General features: G+C 43.4%; 1 protein-coding gene across 2 annotated transcripts in view; it reads left to right on the top strand.

Annotated features, from left to right (window-relative positions):
• Positions 1 to 8,162: 8,162 nt before the first annotated feature.
• Positions 8,163 to 21,829, top strand: part of PKNOX1 (PBX/knotted 1 homeobox 1) — a 39,981-nt gene continuing 26,314 nt past the window's right edge. The window contains exons 1-2 of one of the 2 annotated variants that reach the window (XM_033051521.1): positions 8,163 to 8,248; positions 18,708 to 18,785. The gene's annotated coding sequence lies outside the window, so the exon portion shown is untranslated. Of the gene's footprint in view, positions 8,249 to 9,987; positions 13,642 to 18,707; positions 18,786 to 21,829 lie in introns of those variants that run through there. The other variant, XM_033051520.1, reaches the window with a different exon arrangement.

Below are 21,829 nucleotides of genomic sequence, written 5' to 3'. Positions count from 1 at the left end.
CCAGCATCATGAAAAAGCACTGAGGAGGAAAAAAAAAATCCTCTAAGTGTCTCATGATTGTTTCCCTGTATCTGTAAAGAAAATAATGAAGACTGACATGCAAAGTAGGCACACATTATATACGTGGGATGTTGTACTGAGACAAACACGCTGGGTTTGAAACAGCTTTTTGATTCCTGAGTGACTGGAAAAGCAAAAGCATGACCATTTTTAGAAGAGATTTGGAGAAGGCAGTGCTAAACAAAAGCACAATTTTGACTGGGTTTGGTGATAGTTGTCAGAAAGTAGAACTGAGGGAAGCAAAGCCTGGAGGCAGCTCAGCTGTAAATCCCTGAAATGGGGAGGGAGCAGAGCAAGAGTCACCTCTCAGTGAAGAGTGGATTTCATTGCTGCCTTTTCTGTTGCTTTAGCTACTTATGGAGAGCAGAGTTTAGTCATGGAATGGGCTGCAGTGCTGGGCCTGCTCCATGAACCCACAAAGCCAGAAGCAGTATTGTTTCTGGCACCTTTTGAAGGGTGTCTGCTGATTCCAGTGTGTTCTCTCTCCTCATGATCAATGTATTTATGACAGTAAAGCTATCAAAATATGCTGGGTGACCTAATTCTGGCTTTCCAATATCTGAAGGGAGCCTACAAGACAGCTGGAGAGGGACTTTTTACAAGGGCATGGAGTGACAGGACAAGAGGGAATTGCTTCAAACTGACAGAGTTGGTTTAGACCAACTTATTAGGAATTTCTTATTAGGAAGAAATTCTCCCCTGTGAGGGTGGTGCCACAGGTTGCCCAGAGAAGCTGTGTCTGCCCCATCTCTGGAAGTGTTCAAGACCAGATTTGATGGAGCTCTGAACAACCTGGGAGAGTGGAAGGTGTCCCTGCTCATGGCAGATCTCAGAGGATCTCTGAGGTCCCTTCCAACCCACACCATTCTGGGATTCTATGAAAATATACAGATTATTAGAAAAAAGATGCTGTCTACATGAACTTCACTTACTATATTTAATAGAGAAAAATCTTCTTGTTGACATGGCCTTTCTATCCTAGAATGTTTTCTTATCAGTAAATCTTAGAAAAACTGTCTAGAAAGTCTCTTGTATCTCCTCTTTCTTGTGAGGAAAGGCTGACTTGGGTAATCTGACTCCAGGAGAGACTTATTGGCAAGCAAAAGGACATAATAGAATTGCAATCTGTTCAAAATTGGGAATAAAGGAATTAATGGAGGAGAAGTCTGCCAGTGGCAATTGAATATGATGGTCTGATTGCAACTTCTGATTCAGAAAGGTGCAAGCTGTGCCAGGGGAGGTTCATGTTGGACATCAGAATATGATGGTCTGATTGCAACTGCTGATTCAGAAAGGTGCAAGCTGTGCCAGGGGAGGTTCAGCTTCAAATTGTCTTCCTGGAAAGGGCTGCCAAGCATTTCAAGGTGGTGTTGGATTCCCATCCTGGGAGGTGTTCAAGAAACATCTGGATGTGGCACTCAGTGCTTTGCTCTGTCTGACAAGATGGAGATCCTTAAAGGTGAAACTTGATGATCCTGGAGGTCTTTTCCAACCTAAATGCATGTGCTGTGCTTGTACTCAGAGGACAGCAGCCCCTTGTGCTGAGGAAGAGCCTGAAAGCATTAATGGGAATGCTGCCCCAAACATAACCCATCAGCTGATCCAGAGGGGGCCTGGCTGCTCCAAAGATCTGGGCTTCAGCCAGATGTGGTGGTAGGAATGTGTGTCAGCTCTGGGCTCTCAGGGTGGATGTGGCACAACAGAGACAGGCTTGGCTGCCTTCACCCCAGGGCTGGGTGCATGGTAATTTCCACAAATCCCACCTTGGCAGAGATGAGGAGGGGAGTGTTTGTGGAAGGTTTCTGCCCTTGGCATTTCCTATTTGCTTTCAGCTCTGTGCAGACGTCTGTGTGGAGCCCAGCTTTGCTCCTGCTTTGTGCTGGGAGCTCAGGTGCCTGGCTAGACAGTTGCATTAGGCAGCAAAGCACCTAATCCTCACTGAAGGCCACCTAATCCTCTCAGCTTAATGGCCTTCTGCTCCTTCAGATAGTCCCTTCTTTATTCCTTCCCAATTTGTTCAGCAACTGAATTCTTTCCTCTTCCATCTCCAAAAGAGCCAGCTCTGCTGGCCAGCCACCCTCATTCCTGGTTACCAACACCTCCCAGTCCTTCAGGGCTCCAAAATGCAGGAACCCATAAAAGCAGCTGGAAGTAAATGACTAATGGAGAGGGAAGTCACGTCTCTATGGACTGAAGAAAGTGTTCTGTAGACCAGTGTTTGAGAACCTTTCATTAGGGCTTCCTGGTTATTTTTTCTGCATTTCACTTTGCTGAGTCCAAATCCTGCTCGAGCTGCTGGGAATTGTTCCACCGACTTCTGTGAGAGTTGGATCTAACCCCTGGTCTGAAAAGTAAAACTAGTCTTGCTGGGTTTCTTTCATTTCAGTTGGTTTCACTTTCTGCTTCTCAACTCCCAGAATAACATGAATGCATTCATAGTCCTCTGTGGTGACATTCACACAAAATATTCTTTTTATGTTTTTCATAAAATAAAATGGGTATCAGCAATTCCAGCTCTGTCCTTCTGACTCTATTTTTCAACCGTTTTTTGCCCCCTTCCACCCTTCTGACCCTCTACACAGAGGTAAATAAAAAATTCTTTTTACATATAGCACATTTTTGAAGAAACTTTGAACAGTAAAATACCCTCAGCTTTCAGCATTGTTAAAATCAGACAGTTTGCCCTCAGAAAATAACCTGTTTGTAGTTTCCCAAGTGGAAAAAAAGATATGCTGGGTTGTAAAAGGTGTTTGTTCCATCACCATGGACGTCCTTGCACAGTTCCTAGGGCAAGACATGGCACACAGGGAGGTGACAGTGGATTTCTACATCACAGCTTGTGGAAGCCATGCTTTTATTCCTAAAATAGCCATTTCTTCCAATTAACATCTTTCTGGTAAGAGAAAGGGAGCAATGAGTAGAGTATGGTGCTACAGAACACAGAGAAGGGAACATTATCTTACAGAGCTCTGGGGGGTTGTCTTCCAGATCGCCCAAAATTCTTTCCAAGTAACGTGTTAAAATATCGGTAATGCAGTGACTCAACCATATAAACAGATGGAGTAGTGTGCAGCCAGTGATTCAGCTAATGTACAGCTCTGGAAAATTCAAATTCGAATTAACACGAGGAGAAATATTGAATAAGACATTTCTAATTTTTCCTTCTGTTTAAGGAGGCTTTAAGTAGGTTGTTTTTTCTACTGAAAAACATAAACCAGTAGCAGCTGATTCAAAGCATGGCATCCCTGGTCCCTGCACAGAAACTCCTTGCAGCAGTGCTGCAACTGCAGTGCCAGCTCTTGGTCTGAGCCCAAGTCCTGCTGTGGGACACGAGCTCCTGATTTCTCCAGAGGGAGCGCTCCCAGTTCCGCACATCTCCGCGCTCTAGTTCAAGCTTAGCTCACCGTTTATTTCGACCGAGTTAACTCATTCATTTTGGCTTTTAAAATCTTAGAAGCTGTATCCACTATAAAGTAAATCACATGATTTTCCAGGCTCCTCCTATACCACAGAAAGTTGTGGCTGCAGATGTGAGTGTGCTGTGCCTGCAAACAGGGCACAGCGAGGCTGCTCTTGGGGATGCTCTCCAAACAGCCAGAGGACATCTAAGCTGTTGGCAGGTCTCACCACATCCTTTTTATTTCCTTGGAGTGACGAAAGGAGAAACTGGTTTTCTGCACTGTCAGATCAGCACTTTAAAACTCACCTGATTTTTATGGAAATCTGGGGGAAACCCTGTTCTCTTTAGATTATTCCAGTCTTATCACCGCAATTACAGGCTTTATTCCACAAGTTATGAGTACAGATTACTGCCACCTGCTTGGAAGCCCATCCCCTCACCTCTATGTAAATGCTGCCTTTGAAAGCTAAATCATGAAAGAGTTGCCATGCACACAGTCAACAGGCAGGAGAAGTGATCTGAACAGGTTAAATGCAGGTGAATGTTATGTTTTGCACAGAGTTGCAATATTCATAACGTGGTAATTGCTGAAGGATGTCAGAGTAAGCTCATTTCCTCTAGCTGCTGTATGTAGGATAGAGTTTGCCCCCCAATACACTTATACAATCCTACTGTGCCTAAATTGATACTGAAAATGCATTTCAGAGAAGAGATTTGGGAAAGTGCTTGTCTCATTTGGTGAGGCAGGACCTCAATAGTTCAGTGTGTGCAATTATTTGTGCCAGCTCTGAGGAGTGCTCTTATATACTGGGGACTGTTCTGAGTAGTCAGGTAAGGTCCTGACCCCACAAACCTATCTGGGCATGCTTTAAGTAATGAGCTATACTTCATAATTGCATTTAATATGCACATGTTGAAAAGGGTAACAGAAGTTAGAGAATCTGAGTGTTGTTATTTGCCTGAATAATGTCAAACCTCATTTTTATGCACTTGTAATGTGCTATTACAAGTACTAAATTGACATTTCATTCACCCTGGCACATGGCTTTTGCTTTTCAGAAAGAAAAGCAGCCCTCTCACCACTGCATTGACGTGAGTGCACCCATACCAATGGGAGCTCAGAGCATAAAACCTCATCAGCTGGGTAATAATCCTTACAAGATTTGTAGCATGGAGAATTTCCTCAGGAGTGCTCTCTTCCTTCCTATGGATTGGATCCTTGTTCTTTTGCAGAATTGATGAGGGACAACAGAAACAGAAAGTAAAGGCACCTGTCCTTTCTCTTTCTATTTTGTTTGGATTCTTTGTTGTTTGTTGTTCATCTCAGTTATTTCTTCATTCTTTTCCCCTGCTGCTCCTGTTTTACAAGTTGCTGCCTTCTCTCAAGGGTCGTGTAATTTTTAGGGCTTTTCTTAAGTCTTCATCTCCTGGAGCCATTCCAGCTGTGATATTTTAAAAATTAAGATTAAATTTTAAAAATTAAGCCTGCAGAAGCTGTATCAGAGATGACTGAAGACAAATTGAAAAGCAGAGATCTCTTGACAGTGAGTGGGATCAGAGCTTTTCAGTGAGCTGGAAGCCACGAGTTTGATCAGGAATGATTTTTAGGTTAACTTCTTGTGGGAATGAGGTTTATATGGTCATGTCATGTAAGTAGAGCTGTATCTGAGGGTGTATCCATGTTGTTTAATAATGTTTGAATCTACTGGCTTACTCCAGACAGGATTAAAGCTGACAGAATAATTTAGTTCCTGTGACTTTGATTATAATAAGTCGTGGAGCAGGGAGGACGTATCATGTTCTCCCTGAATCGTGGAAAATCTGCAGTGGGAAGTCTTGGGCCATAGCATGTCCCGACTAAAGAGAAATCTTAAATAAATCTCAACTTTGGAATAGATTTCAGTTGAAACTTGAACCTTACACCCTGAAGTTAACAAACCACAATGCACAGACATGTGGGGAACCTTTCTTCATTCTGATTATAAGCTTTAAGATCGAGGGAGTGAAAACATCTACTGAAATCACAAAAAGAGTAAGAGGCTGAGGAGAGTAATGGATGGAGTAACTTTAACTATAAAGGCAACCAAAATGTGGGATTACTGGGGTGAGAGGGAAACAGCAGGTGAGGAATTTCTACACCTGTTGTGCATGAGGGGGGAGCTCAGGAATAGAAAGTGGCAGCCAGGAAGGGAAGGAAAAGCAAAGGGAAGCAGGAGAAAAGAAAATTCAAGTCAGGAAAGGCATTAAGAAAGTCTTTGAAGATCACTGGGAGGAGAGATTAAACAGAAACTAAATTAGTTTTAATTTAATCTGTTTGCTCTCAGAAGAAATCAGTGAACTCCTATCCAAAGAAGTGCAGGCGAGGCACAAGGAGAACAAAGGGGTTGCAGGGAGAATCAAATTTGAAGAAGAGGCAGGTCTGGACATGGGAAGCAGTTAATTTTAAGCACTGTTTAGTGAATGTGTCACTAATGAATGTGTCAGGGATAATGAGAGCTGAAACTTGTGCTAGAAGCAGCCAACCTGGCCACAGAACTGTAGGAGAGGTGTTGCACAGCACAGGAGCAGAAACAGGGAAAGAGGCTCTTGTGAATGAGACAAACTAAGAGTTGGTTGGGGTTTTTTTTCCCTCATCTTTTAAAATAAATCATTCCCATTAACACTGAGCCATGATTTACCCATCTGAGCACTCTGGATTAACACAGTTCAGTTCCACCCTCCCTGCTTGGTGCAGAAGTTCCCTCTCTGCTCACAAGCCTGATGTCCATGTGGTTGAGACTGTGCAGGGAAAAATGGCTTGGAAAGGAACTCCCGTGAAGGCTCCAGGCAGTCTGGAGAGGGGACAGAGCAACTGTTTTGTCAGTGGACAAATGGTGGCAGTGTGCACAGGGTGACAAGATTCCTGAAGCAACTGTTGGCTGAGCAGGGCCTGGACACAGCAGTGACGCACAGCACTGAGGGCAGACTGGCTTGAAGGAACATTTAAGGACCTGTTTCTATTGCCAGTTCTTTAAAAAGTGGCCTGGCCCAGGAAAGTGTTATATAAAACAAACAAACAAAGAAATAATAGCTGGCTTGCTCCTGTTAAACCAGGAAGAGAGACACTGAGCATGAAAAATTGTAGGGTATTCCCAGTTTACAGGATGGATCAAGTAGATTCCCAGTGGTGGCTTTGCAGAGGGACTAAAAGACCTGAAAGTAAAACTGCTTTGGGTTTAAACTGAGCTTCCTAAAATGAGATTTACTTTTTATGTGTCACCTTCTTCCTCCCCTTGCAAACCTTTGCTCTCAAAGCCAGGGAGGGGTTGTGGGGACGATCTTTCAGAAGCCTTGAGAAGGAGGAACAAGGTGGAGATCGATCTCCACCTGTGACATGCATGACTCAAAGGCAATCCAGCCCTTTTGCACAGCAGAGACACTTTTTAAATATCCTGACAGCAAAACGGCCAAGCCACAGGGCACCCGTCTGAAAGCACATTCCTGACACTTTCCTGCCCCTTATATAGGAATGGTTTAGGGAAAGGGGGAATAGTTAACAGTGGTAACTCATAGGGGAAGAAACCGTGACAGCACTGATTCCTCCCAAGTGGAGTTTCGGTACAGAAAAAAACCCCATGTGCGGTCAGCATCTTTATTTCAGGGCATGGCAGGACACAAGCAGCCCCTGATCCATGGGCAGGGACCTGAGCAGTCCCTGATCCATGGGAAGGATCCTGGGCAGCCCCTGATCCATGGGCAGGATCCTGAGCAGTCCCTGATCCATGGGGGGCAGGATCCTGAGCAGCCCCTGATCCATGGGGGGCAGGATCCTGAGCAGCCCCTGATCCATGGGGGGCAGGATCCTGAGCAGCCCCTGATCCATGGGCAGGATCCTGAGCAGCCCTGATCCATGGGCAGGATCCTGAGCAGCCCCTGATCCATGGGGGGCAGGATCCTGAGCAGCCCCTGATCCATGGGCAGGATCCTGAGCAGCTCCTGATCCATGGGCAGGATCCTGAGCAGCTCCTGATCCATGGGCAGGGTCCTGAGCAGTCCCTGATCCATGGGCAGGATCCTGAGCAGCCCCTGATCCATGGGCACCACCCTGAGGGACAGAGCAGGTCTGCCCCCACTCAGATCCCGCAGTTTAGGGGTCTGGGGAGAGCAGGAGGCGCAGCTTTGGGGCTGGAAGGGTCACAAAGATCAGCCGGGCAGTTCCACCCCGCACAGGCCGGAGCAGAAGTTCCTGGCACGGCCCGTGAGGAGCCTCCAGCGCGGCTCCCGCACTCGGGGCTCCCCGGGGCGACCGCCGCCCGCACCAGGCGGCTCCCGCGGGACTCGCAGCTCCGACATCCGAGGCAAGAGGCTCCGCAAGCCCGGGGAGCAGCGCCCTGAGGCGATCCCAGGGCGAGCATCAAACGCTGCCCGAGGGACCGCGGCACGAACCGGCCATACCGGCCGCCACCTTCCCCTCATGGCGGAGCCACTTGGTACCTCCCTCCTCCCCCCATTCCCAGCAGTGGTTTCACCCCCCCGCCTCACACACGGCGAGGGGCGTGGCCTCACCCTCCATGCTTTCCCCGCCCCTTCATGCATATTCATGAGAGCGAGCCGGGCGGCCCCAATGCGGAGGGGCGGTGCGCCCAAGCCCCGCCCCCAATGATGAATATTGATGAGGCGCGCCGTGGCGTCGGGGGCGGCGCGGGCGGCGATTGGCCGGGCGCGGCGGCGCGCGGTGACGCGCGCGGCGGCGGTGCGGGTCCCGATTGCTGCAGCCGCTTGTCAGTGTGACGAAGATTGGCACCCGAGGTAAGCGCTGTCACTCAAACCCCGCTCCAGCCCCGCCGTCCATCACGGCGCGCCCGCCGCCCGGGCACGGCCGCACCGGGGAAGCGGGAGAGCGGCTGGGGAAGGGGCGAGCTGGGCGGCGGCGGCGAGGGGAGAAAGGGGCACCCGCGCTGCGCCGCCGCTCGCACGGACCGGGGGGTTTAAGGGGCGGTGGCGGGCGCGGGGAGGGGAAGGAGGGGAAGGAGGGGAAAAGCGGGGAGGGGTGGGGGGGGGAGCGAGGCGAGGAAGGTTCTGGAACGGCCGCCGTGCGCCCGTTGTGTCCCGGCGGGGGCGCGCGCGGGGAGGGGACGCGGGAGCGCGCGCGGGTCCGCGCGGAGGAGGAGGAGGAGGAAGGAGATGGGGGCGATGGGATGGAGGGGGGGAAGGAAAGAAGGAGGGAGAGGAGAGGAGGCGACGCGGTGCTTAAAGGGGCAGCGCCGTGCTGGCCGCTCCTCGGAGGCGGGGGGGGAGGAATCGGGGGGCGCTCCGGGGGGCTCCAGCACGGCGGGGCCGGAGCGGCGCGGCAGCTGCACCGCGCTGTCCTCCCGTCCCTCCTGCGGTCCCTGCACACCTGCCCTGCCCGCGGGGAGGGCACGCGGAGGTGCCCCCGGCCCTGCCCCGCTCTGGGGGATGCTCCCCCCGCGGTGGCGGGGAGCGGAGCCGGGCCCGGGCGGTGCTGGGCCGCGCTGGGCTTTGCCTCGCTTGTGGCTCCTTGCCGCTGTGAGCCCGCGCTCTCCCGGCTGGGCTGTGAGCAGACACCTTCCCCATAGGCCGGCCAGGGTTGCGGGGTGCTGTGAGCAGACACCATCCCCACAGGCCGGCCAGGGTTGCGGTGCTGTGAGCAGACACCTTCCCCACAGGCCGGCCAGGGTTGCGGTGCTGTGAGCAGACACCGGTGCTGTGAGCAGACACCTTCCCCACAGGCAGGCCCAGGGTTGCGGTGCTGTGAGCAGACACCGGTGCTGTGAGCAGACACCTTCCCCACAGGCAGGCCCAGGGTTGCCGGGTGTTTACGCGGCCGCAATTAGGAGCTGAGACTTGACACTGCCCAGAGGCCCTGCTGGGGATGTGTGTAAACAATAATAAATCAAGCGCTGGTTTTATCCCCGGGTATTGCCACATGTCCCGGGTCTCATGGAGCACTCCATGGCTTTCCCTCGCTCCCACCACGCCGGAGTCGTCAATTAACAATACAGCAATTTGAGTAGTTAACACGTTTGTGTGATAATTGTCTATGCGGCTTATTGCTCTTTTAAAAATATAATTTATTAAATATTTTCTTTAATCTGCTATGGTGATACGTTATTTTAGAGACAGGTCACAGTATTTGCTTATATTTTTAATCTAGTGTTGCTGAAGTTTTTAGTCCCTTTTTGCAGTTTTGTCTGAGTGAATGACTGCTGTGGTTTAGGGAGGGAGAATCACAGAATGGTTTTAGTTGGAAGGAACTTCAAAAATCATCTTGTTCCCACCCCTGCCATTAGCAGGGACAGCTTCCACTATCCCAGACTGTTCAAAGCCTCATCCAGCCTGGCCTTGGGCACTTCCAGGGATCCAGGGACAGCCACAGCTTCTCTGGGCACCTTGTTCCAGTACCTCACCAGTCTCACAGTAAATAATTTCTTCCTAATACGAGACACTATATGAAATCCTTAAAAGTGAATGAATTGCTGTTTTGTTGACTTTTAAATTTTTTTCCAATTTTTTTTTCCAATTTGCACTTGAGAACTACCCAGGCAAGATTCATTTTTTTTGTCCTTGTCCCTCTTTGGAGTAGGTTTGTGTGCATTCCATTAAACAGATCCCAGGAACAGGGGACATGATCATTATGTTCTGGATGTTGGAAAACACTTGGGCCAAGATCCTGTGGAGGAGAGCAAGAAGCTGTAGGTCATTCTCAGAGTATGCTGGATGTCTCAATTTTATTTTTAACTAAAAAAAATCCTTTCTTAGTTTTTACAAAAAACGTGATGACCATTTAGTTAGGTCCTAATTATATTCTCAAGCATGCTCTTGCTCAAAATTTCACTAGTGTGGATGGTTTAATGAGAATTGTAACAGTTATGGCTTAGGATAGCCACATATCTTGCTGCTCTCCACACTGTGAGTGCTCTCACAGGTTGTTCCCTGTCCTCTGTGGGATATAATCTGTTTATGGGCTGCCTGTGCTCTGGGGTTATATCCCTTTAGCTGTATTTGGATGTGTGGCTGAAGTGAGATAGCTTCTGCAGCTGGAGCAGTCCTGGTCAGTCCCTGTTAGCTGCATGTGTGAATTTTATGGATTACACCAAAACAGGAAACAAGTTGTGATTGTATCAGAAATCCATCTTTACGTGTGTTTCCAGATTCTGTCATTGCTACAGTGTCCAGCACCAGCAAACGCATTTTGAGTGCATTTTCTATCAAGTGAAATTGCAGATTTATCCTTTTCTGAGTCTCTGTGTAATCACATATACAATCATTGCATTCAAGCTTTCAAAAATTTCTGAAGGAAAAAAAAAATCCCCCAAACATTTCACATAATCTATTCAAAATAATTCTAATTATTTTTCTCATGTATGTTCTATTTTCTGTTTATTTTATGACCTGTACAGTGTATTTTTACTCTGGACTGTCACCACTTATTTCCTTGTCATCTCATAATTAAAGTATCCACAGGAAAACTTCAGTGTAGGTTTTACTGTGTTTTCTTTACATACTCTCCAGTTCAGTGGTGAAAGGCAGAGCTCAGTCAGGGTGAATATGGGAAATCACAGGGTAAAGAAGTGGCTGTTGTGCTGCACTGAGATTTTGGAGGCTCAGATAATTTCTCACTGATCTCCCCAGTGGGTTTTTTAATCTGTGCTTTTGTGTTTTGCTGGGCTGAAATTTTTCTTGTTACCATTTCCCATGTCCTGATAGAAAACCCAATAATTCTTCACATTTTGAGTACATTGTTGTTGTTAGGGTTGGTGGGGATTTTATTTTATATTTGGAAATTTCACTTTGGCATGTAGAAAGTCAAGCTGGTATTAAGTACTTACAGCTTTGATTTGTACTCTTAATACAATTTGTAATATTTGGGTTAAATAAAAATAGTATTTTAAAACTAAGCCCTTGCAGTCTTCCATGATAGGAGTGAAAGGAGTTTAGAATGAATGAAATATGAATTTAATTTATTTTAAATGCTTTAGTCTTATAAAATGGTTAATCTTCTGGAAGCTGTTATTTCTTCTTCAGAATTTTGCTTTCCAACTGTATTTTTTCTGTGCTGTAAATGCAGTGCTCTAATAAAGCCCTAATAATTCTGATTATTACCAAGTTTGGGAGTGTGGAGGAGCAATTCAATTTCCTGGAAAACAGTAACTCTTTGGTGAAATTAAGCCCTGTGTTAGTGGCTGAGGGTGAATAATCACAGAACCACCAGTGTGGCAGTGGAACTGCCTGTTCTAATGGCCATGCTAATGTCCTGAATGAAGCAGTCCAAATTGTATTTCAGAATATTATGTCGTGGTCTGGGAGCCAAATGTTGCCTCTGCAAAACTGGCACATATGTGAAAGCTTACTGTAAAGCAGATTAATATTTTTATTTTGGTCTAAGTAAGACCAAATGCAATTTTTTTTTGTGTGAAATTAAAAATGTTGCAAATGTTACTTCCCTTGCAGCAGCAGCAGCTGGTTACTTCACTTCTCACCTGTTCAAAGAGTCTGTAGGTTTAAAAATTAGAAGTCTCAGAGGGGTTTATTTTGCCACAGCTCAGTGCTGTACAAAATGTAAAACAACTTAACTGCTTTTCTAAGCAAGAGGATTCCAAGAGCAAGGAGAAAAAGCTGCTGATGGAGTTCTTTCATTTGCTTATTTGATGCCAGATGTTGCCAAAATGTTTTACCCAGACCATTTTATGTCTCCCCAAGAGAGCTGAACACTGAAATATTCACACTTGTAGCAGTTCTTCACTTTGTTCACTGAGGTGCTTTCATGCCAGAACTGTGGAATGTGGGGTTCATTGGGGAGAACTGGGGGTGGGATAGAAAATAAAATGATGGCACCACAGCTCTGGAAATGCCAATTTTGTTGTTATGGAGCTGTGGCACGTTTTTGTGAAGTTGGTAACTTGGCAGTAACTTGGTTCCCTTGCCACTGTATGGCACTGAGAGGCAAAAGTTGGTGACAGAAAAGGAAATAAAAGTTAGATCTTGTTCTTGCATGGCTGGTTCTCATCCTTCACAGGATCACATTGTTTGGGGTTTGATGTGGCAGCTGCTCCAGGCCATGGTGTTCTCATTTTTTAGTACCTGGGTGTACAAAAGAGGTACTTGCTGTTAAACCTGAGGGCTGTTTAGGTACACAGAGAGTCAAAAGGTGACTTTTGAAAATAGGAGCTGAGCACAATGATCACAAACTGTCCCTTGTCCTGCTGCACCCAGGGATCTGCAGCTGATGGGAAAATCAGGCAAAAAAATAGGATATGGCAGCTTCCTTCTGGGATACTGAAAGGAGGATCCATTTCTTTTAAACCTCCAAATTCCAGTTTTTATTTTATTGGTGAGGTTTTGGAATTGCCTGTGTTTTTTCTTGAGGGCAGAAGAAGCTAGGAAGTGTGGCTGTACTTCACATCCTGCTTGGTTTTTTATGAGTTACACAGCAAACAAAGCAAAGGGAAAAGGATAGTATCATACTTGCTGAAAAATAAAGTCCAAGCCTTTTATATTCCAGGGAAACAGAGGCAATTAGAGGACAGAAATTGTCTCTTTGCATGTGTTTAACATGCCTAGAGAACGGGGGAATGAAAATGTGTGCTGTGTTGTATGATTTTGTAACCAAAGAACCTCCAGGTCAGTCTGTGATCACTTCATTTGTGTTTTCTAGACCATTTTTATGTGGTCTAGGCTATGATAGTGGCAATACCAAAAGGAAGATTACCTGGTTATCTTTTTCATTATTATTTTGAGGTGTTGATATCAGTAGCTTAATTCTTAGTCCTACTGAAATTTGCCATGATGAATATGTTTGAGCAGGGTTATTCTGCCAGCTTTAAAATGATTCAGCATCTTGAGAATGACTCTAAGATAAAGTAAATATGTTAATTTATAAGAAAGGCAGGATTCTTCTTATTTAAGAGCCTATCAGCAGTTGAGTTGTGCATTTTAGTGTTGCAGAGGGGAAAGGAGAATAAGCATTCACATGGAGCATATGGCTGTTCCTTGAGAAACTTCAACAGACCTTAACCTCTTGGAAAACCTGATTTACCTGGTACTGGGCAAATATTTATTATCTAAATTACCTGAATATTCCATGTAACATGAGTGTCTTCCTGTCTGTTGGTCCTTGCATGCCACCTGCTCACCTGGACCAAGTAGTTCAGCATGGTGCAGCTCACAGCAGTAGGTGATGGGTAAGTTTAATCCTAAATAGTCTTTCTTTACCCCAGAACTCTTATTCAGCAGCCATAACTCCAGGAAGGATGGAGACTTGTGTTTGGGAGAGGTGGGGAGTAAGAGTGGAGCAGGAAAGGAAGAGTTTTTATTTAATCCTCATTTTAAAAAGAAAATAACAATTTAAGTTAAGACTTAAACTTAGTAGCGAAACAAAGTTAGTTTTTCAGATTTGACCAAATGTTAGAGTCAAAACAAGGAAGGTTCTGGGAAAGTTAGTGATGGAGGATTGCAGGACACGGACTTTGTATCACTTTCAGGTTTTTTGGTTAGTCCAAGTTAATGCTTGACTCATTAATGGGGTATCCAGAAATCATAGAAGATATAAAAATGAAATAATTAATAAGGGAACATCTTGATCTTGATGAATTGTTTAAATGCCAGAAATGTGGAGAGGGCATTTTCTTAGCATTCAACATCCGAAGTCCATTTTAAATGCATTTATTATTTAAATAAAACTCCTATTCACCCTTCAACTGTACTTCAATAGCATCAGGAATTCATGCCTTCTTAGAATAATTGGAAACTTTTATGGTTTTATAATAAAAATGTTGGAAAACATAACATATGCTTACACAAACTGCTCACATTGTAAAATATTCAATAGCAATAAAGGCAGAGAGACTGGTGGTTATTCTGTGTCTTCTTTATGAAACCACAAAGTATAAACACAAAACAAGATTCATTTCAATCACAGTTTATTGGGTGCTGATGCAAATCATGATTAAAATAGGATTTCCTGTTGCTTTGGTTTAATTTGCCTGGAAGGAGATGGTTCCATGAGTGTCTCCAAAAGTAAGAAATTTGGGATGTGCTCATGTGGATATTCCAAAGGTTTCAGTGGCAGAGGGATGGATTTGTGTTTATCACATAAGCATCTCTGTTTATCCATGAGTTCTCACCTTTTTTTGCTGTTTATTGTTTGTTTGTTTTGTAATGAAATTTGATTTTTAAAAGTAATTGAATACCAGTAAGCAGGAGTTGTGCAGGATGAGTTCCAGCTGTGGAAGTGCTGATGCACATCCTCTGGGATGTAAGAAGTGTTTGCATTCTTTCCAATGTCTCCCTCTTGCCACGAGAGCAGCAAGGGCAGATGTGACACCATCTTCCTGATTTTTGGGTCCAACATGTTATGAAAGCACTTTGGGTAAAAACTGAGGGCAAAAAAATAGTTCTCTGTCCTTTAACAGTAAATGTTTGTGAGGTTTCTCATGCTGGACCCATAAAATCCTTCTGTGTGTAGTATTAAAAATACAAAAAAAAAGCAATCTTCATTTATTATGTGAATATTGGCAGTGGATGAAGGAGTGATGGGAAATATTTTTACTCCTTTGTACCCTAATCCTTCAAGAGTCTTGGAACAATTAAAGAGGGAGATTTCCTTTCCCCCAAGTTTTGTTTTTCTCTTGCCAAAAATTGCTGTTTAGTCCCCTAAATTCCTTACTATTACTTTATGAGGCTAATAAAGCTGGGTCAAATTACAGTGTGAATTGGGTAGGAGAAATGAGATACTGCAGGAAGCTCCTTGAGTTTGAGGATCTTTGAGGATTCTATTTTGCAGAAGGTAAGAAAGCAACCTGAGGATTTCCTTCTGGAATTCCAAGAGCTGCCTGGGGGCAGGATAGCTGGCATACATCCTTTAATGACTGCATTGGGTAGAATTCCTCACCTTTCTCATCCTTGTTAAGAAGGACTGTGGTAAATTGGTGATGACATGGAATCAGGAATGTGACCCATGATTATGCAGCTTTCCCTAGAAATATCTTGGTGTACACACCAAGGATGGGTGCAGAATTAGGAGCTGGAGTTCTTCACAAGACTCAGATCCCCTCAGTTTTATTTCTGTTGTGTCAGATCCCCTCAGTTTTATTTCTGTTGTGCCTGGAGAATTCCTATGATCTATGCATTCTTAATATTCATTTTATCACTTAACTACATATGCAGTTTTAGCTTATATAGTGCCACATCTTTTATGATTTTTTTTTTAATTTGATACTTGCAAATAGGGGAATTTATAGACTTAAATGTGCCAAAAGCAGAGTTTAATCAAAGAGTGAGTTGCTAAAGGAACATAAATCTTTTAATGAGATGGTTTGTTGTTGGTCATGCTGTGTGACAATGTGTGGTGGTGCTTGGGAGGTATGGCCTGTGGTCTGAATACTTTGTATGGGTTGTTAAGATCTGAGATGGAGGGATATCAAAAGAGGATGCTGTGAAAAATTAATGGGACAACATAGCAGTAGATACACTGTTGGAGAGCTCTTGCTGAATAAAGTCACTATTACATAGTAAATGTTCTCAAAATCCTACATGTAAAGAAAGGTTGATGGTAGCTTGGAGTGTAGCCTGTATTTCTACAGAAATTCAACTTAAGCTGTGGATTTTAATTTATTTTTAATTTTCAGTTTCTTAAAGTATCATTTGCATTCATTTTTTTAATGTCATCTCATATTCATCAAGATTAACATATAAATAACTATTGCACCACCAAACAATAAAGGGAACAAAGTGACACAAAATAAATCTCATTTTACTGCAATCAGAAATTGGTTTTGTGGCTTTTTAGGGCTTGACTCCCAGGGCAATAGACAGCATAGCTGTTGTAGAGTAAGTGAGTGGCTGTATCTGTGTGATGGAACTCCCTGAGGCTGCTGTTATGTTCCTGAACAGGAACATTGTCTTTCTGAAAAGTATAATATTCTAAATAATGACTGTACTTTTTAAGTACATGAGACAGAGGAAATGAAAGCCACCTTGGTGCTGAATGAGGAGAACATTTTCATTGAGCACGGTTTTAATAAACTTGGCTGCATCAACTTCATATTGATTTGTTTGTCTTAATTCCTGTGAATGTCTGCTCATATTTGTACTTGTGGATGTAGGCACAGGTCTTTGCTTCCTGCAATCTGAAATGCAGAATGAAAGGATGACTCAAAAGAGGCTTCTTCAGTGCTTGAATGAACAAGTTCCTATTTTACTTTGTAGTTAAAACCTCAGTGGTGATTCACTTTCTGAGAGACAGAGCAAGTTGCCCTTTGTTTTGGTTTCACAGTTAGGTATTTTTATTACATTTTACATATTGCAGTTTTTATTATTATTATTATTATTGATGGCATTACTTTAAAGCTTGTCTGCCAGAGGAATAAAAGGAAAATAAAAATGGCAATAGCAAGTCCAGGCTATGACTCCACACTGCCTTGGTGTTGTCTCCACCCTGTAACAGGTGTATGTGTTCCCTCTTTTGCCCCCACTGAAATGTGCAAGAAGAATCATCATCTGCAAGCTCAGATCTCTCTTGTCTGATATGTTTTAGGGAAGACAGCAGTATTAAATGTTGTCCAGTGTCTCTTTGAAGAGGCCAAAATCACTGTAATATCGTGTGGCTTCTTCTCAGCCACATCCTTTCCTCTGCAGCATCTTTCACTTCTTCATACATTGAATATTTGACCAACCAGATCTGGCAGCAGTGGCCCCATCAGTTCTTGGCTGCAGTTATTTCTGAATGGAGGTGCAGGATTTTCAGATTTGCAGTAGTCCTGAGACGAGGAATGGATAATTTATCTGTCTATCTGTCCTGATTTATCTGTCAGTGACCTCTGTTCTGAAGATGCCATGAATAGTGAGAAGTCATTTATTTGAAAATAGCCCAGTAAATGGAAGTGAGGATGAATACCAAAAGGCATGGCATGTGAAGAAGGGAGTAAGAGGGTTACACTGTCCTCAGAACAGAATTAAGAAGCTGTAAAAATGAGAGGAGCCCATTTTCTGGCGATATAGATCTTTGACAGTTTAAGGAAAAGTGGTAAGAACTTTTAATGTGCCATCTGCTCCTTGAACCTTCTAGGCCAGGTTTATCACTTTGGACTGAAAGTCCTTTTTGCTCAGTGTTCAGTCTCTAATGGCTGAAATTTAAACTGCCTTAAAACTCCTCAAATACCTTCCCTGCTCTCTTTAGAACCAGGTTTCATGAACTTGAGATGGCATCTAGATTGAGTGGCACTTCACATTTTGTTTTTCTGTGAACTTGTCTGAAAACCATCACTTCTTGAAAAACAACACATGCATAAATTTTTATAAATTTAAAGACCAATTTCAATTTCATCTTGCTTTCAAAAATGTTGGAGTTACTTTCTCTCTGGTTCTTGTTGTGAACTTTGTCTGTGTGAGAAACAGATAATCAGGTTTAAGATCTCAGCTGTGTTTTAGCCATCATTTAATTTCTGGTGGCCTCTGTGCAAGCTTAGTGTCTGAACTTCCCTAACATGGTTTTTTAAGCAGTTGTGTTTTCTAAGTAGGTTTTCACAATCTTTGCTACTTTGCTTTCACAATCCTTACTACTTTTTAAAAGTAGCTTCAGTGTATCAAATGGGTGCTATTAAATGTAATTAAGGTAATTTTAAGTGGTAATTTTTGGAAAGCTTTTTAAAATTGCCAAATAATCCTGTAGCAGAACCTGTCTTCACAGAACAGGATCCTAACAATGGCCCATTTCTAGCACCATGCTTTGATTTTACCATGGATTGTAGTCAAATGATTATGAAGGAAATTTAAATGGGGGGGAAAATCTCACACCTTTCTTGATTTCATGCTTAATTTTGACAATGGTGGTGAGTTATTCCTGTTTGCATTTCATGGTTTTATTTTTGGGATGTGTCTTGTCTAGTCTTGGCAGACAGACACCAAGCCAAGGAGTAAAATATGAAGGTTGAACAGTGAGGGAGTTATTATCCAAATGGAGCCTTCTGTTAGAGGTGTCAGCAGAGACAAAGGTGAATGTAGAGAATGAATGGAATAAGATGAGAGAAAGATCAAATAATGGGATAAGAAGTTCAAGCGTGGGATAATGGGTGTGATTAGAGATTATTAACAATACAAAATTTGTGAAACGTGCAAAGAAATTCCTGTCTGTTCATTAAAACTTGATGAGGGAACCACATAATAGAACAATTTTTTTAAAAATCATGTTGAGTCTTAAAATGTGTTTTCTGTGGTGTTTTCTTCTGACTGTTTCTCTGTTGGTTTTTAGGTTTCTGTCTTCCACATTGTACATCAGTGGGATCTCTGCTGGAACAAGATAATGTCTTCAGCTCATTGAAGGAAAGGGGTGAGCAGCTTTCTCATGGCCAATATTTTATCTCCTTTAGAAAAGAGTGTGCCTGGAAATAAAGATCATCCTGTACTGTTGAAAGGGAAGCCAGTTCTATTTGCTTTTCATGTATCAAAGAGAATTGATTTTTGTTTCTTTTTAACTTGGTGTGTGAATATAAGGATCTAATGTTACATAGCGAGTGCCAGGAGTAAAGTTAAATAAGAATGAACAAAGAGCCATGCCGAATCTGCCACTCATGCATTTCTCTCTGAAGGACTTCAAAGAAACACGTTTGAGGGAAAATTAGAAGGAATGATTACTTGTTAACAAGTCTGTTGGGTAGTTCCTTCACAACCCTGAGAGGGTTGGTGGTGAGGTTGTAGCCTGCAGCATAACTATTTATATCTCTTACAAACATCTGTTGTAGCTTGTGTATGTTAAAAATGATACCACTGATCTCCAGCAGCTCACTTGCACCTTCTGTTAAGGTTACTGGGTGGTCCCTGTGCCCTTAATTCTAAAGGAGTAAGTGGAACAAGCGAGGAGTGGAGTGATGAATGTGATCACTCTGTGTGTACGTTCCAGCTCGCATTTAATCTCTTCTCTTACATTCTCAGCTTGCACAAAGCCTCCACGTTTCTAATTATGATTACCCCTCTTCATTTAACTTCCTTTCTGCTTTACATTTTCCCTTCATACCTCATTTCATAAAAGGCTTCCCTTTTTTCCCCCCTTTGCTTTGTATACCATGATCTTTTATGAATTCCCTTTTGCCACAGGTATCAGTGGAGTTTCTGATTGCAGGTCATGCTTCAGCTTCCAGTTACACGACCTTAAGTTTTACCTTGGGTTTTCCACATGTTTTGCTTTCAAAATAAATAAAACAAGAGTTAGTTCTGTTCTGTGTGAAGCAGACTGGCAGACTCACCCTCAGGTTATTTTTATTATTTGTAACTCTTTGAATATAACACAAACACACAGTTTTCCCTCTACTCTCAATTTCTTTCACAGACAATAATTGGCATTTTGAAAGCTAAGATGTCCAGGAGTCATATATTCTTGTGTTCACCTCAGATACCCCAACACTCTGTGTCCTGAGGCAGAGTGTGCTGGTTGGAGATGGCCCTGCTGTGAGCTGAGAATCCACACCCATGAGCCAGAAATTAGCACACCAGTAGGTCAGCCAAGAGCAAGGTTTGTCCGAGTGCACTTCAGACCAAGCCAGCTGCTTTCCATCAGAGCCACCTTTAGCTGGGAGAGCCCTGAACCAGCCTGGCTGCTGGATGTGAAAAGGATCAGAAACCATCCACGTGTGGAGGAGCTGTGGAAGTAATTAGCTGTGGCAGTGATAAACATCTGGGAGTGATAGCAGCCCCATGGCTGTCTGCAGCCTGAGCATCTGCTGAGCCTCTGCTGCTAACGAGCCCTGGCTGCTGCATCCCAAACGAGCTTATAAAAGCCAAATCTGGAAATTCCTCCTCTGTCACTTTTCTTCAAGTTTCTACTGAGTAATGAGGAAATGTTTCTTTTTAGTGAGCAGAAGTAATTCCTCAGTTAATTGCCTCAATTTAAGCGTGTGATTAGCTCAATTTGTTCTTCTTGATTTGCAGTGGTTGTCTTCACTAAATCTCATCAGTTCCTATCTTGCCTAATAGCTTAATCTTTTCCTACTGTAATTATAAGTCAGAGGGGAAGCTCTGGTGGGAAATAAAGGATATACCCATGTAGAATTCTTTCCAGTCATTCCCCTGGGAGAAAATCTGGCAAAAGTCCTCTTTAGATGAAATAATCTGTGGATCTAGCTCAAAGCTGTGCACCTCCTTTCTTCTTTTGTGTGGCCTCAGGGCCTTCCAGATGTGGAACGTCTCTTCATTATGGAAATCTGGAAGGAGGGGTTAGTCCAGCTTGTCGTGTTCTCCAAAATTTCTTGCCATGTCCAACTGTCTTACCAGTTATCTGAATTATCTTTGTGGCCTCTCTCTCCAGCCTTTTCTTCATGCCACAAATATGATCTTACTTCCCTGTGAATTCTTAAGATTTTCTTCCTCTTCTGCAACTGTTTTATTTTCTCATTTTTGCCTAAGAATTTCATCTTTCTCCCACAGTCAAACAATTTCTTTAGCAGTGTTTTCTGTGGGACTTAGCTTTAAAATAATCATTAACTAGTGTTCACTCTTTCTTTGTTTATCAACTCTTCTGCTTTTATTTTGAGGGTAGTCTGGTCCATGCTTGGGATGTCACAGTCATAAATTAAATGTATGTCTTTTGAGAAGGAAGAAAAGCAGCATTTTCTATGTGCCTGTTCCCTCCATCAACACAGACAGGCACTTGCACTGGCTGTCAGCTGCCATTTATGAAAGAAAATAAAAGTTTAAACATCAGGCAAATGCTTACAGGGCTGATGCTTTAGAATGTGTTCCCTAAAAGTATTTTGAGGGTATTCATCTCACTTATTATTTGAGTATTTATCTCACTTATTGTGGCAAATGCTGATTTAACTTTCAACACTAAATGATTTATAACTGTAAAAAAAGATTAAATCTGAAGTACTTCTGTCAGTAAGTGCACTTAGGTTGTTCCCTTTGAATTTTTAATTTTGGTGGAGAAATCAGTCATGGTTTTGGAGTTTCAAAGAAAGAATATTGATGTTCTGTAAAAACAGATATAACCTAGTTTGTAGGGAAGCCATGCTTACATCATCTTGGTGAACTTCTCTGGTCTTTGAAGCTGTTTAAAAAAGAAGATTTTAAAAATTGCACTCATACTTAGGAATTACACTGAGTGAATTTGATGCAAAATAAGGCTTGAGGTTGCTCCTGAGGAGTTTGGTTTGTCTCTGTGCCTGAAACTGTTGTCAAAAAAGGGAACCTTGAAATTTGTCCTGTGTTTGCAAAATGAAACACTCACTTGAGACTGTTATAGTCTGTAGGGGAAAATATCCAGAAATGTAAAAATTGCTCTTAAAAATGTTCATATGCAGTAGTAGTATGCAATAAGGGAAGGACTTAAAAATAGTTGCAAAATTTGTAGTGATTGAACACATTGCAAAAGAAAAAGAT

This window comes from Catharus ustulatus, chromosome 2, assembly GCF_009819885.2.
Source record: "Catharus ustulatus isolate bCatUst1 chromosome 2, bCatUst1.pri.v2, whole genome shotgun sequence".
Lineage (NCBI taxonomy): Eukaryota > Metazoa > Chordata > Aves > Passeriformes > Turdidae > Catharus > Catharus ustulatus.
This window is presented reverse-complemented; position numbering and strand designations above follow the sequence as displayed.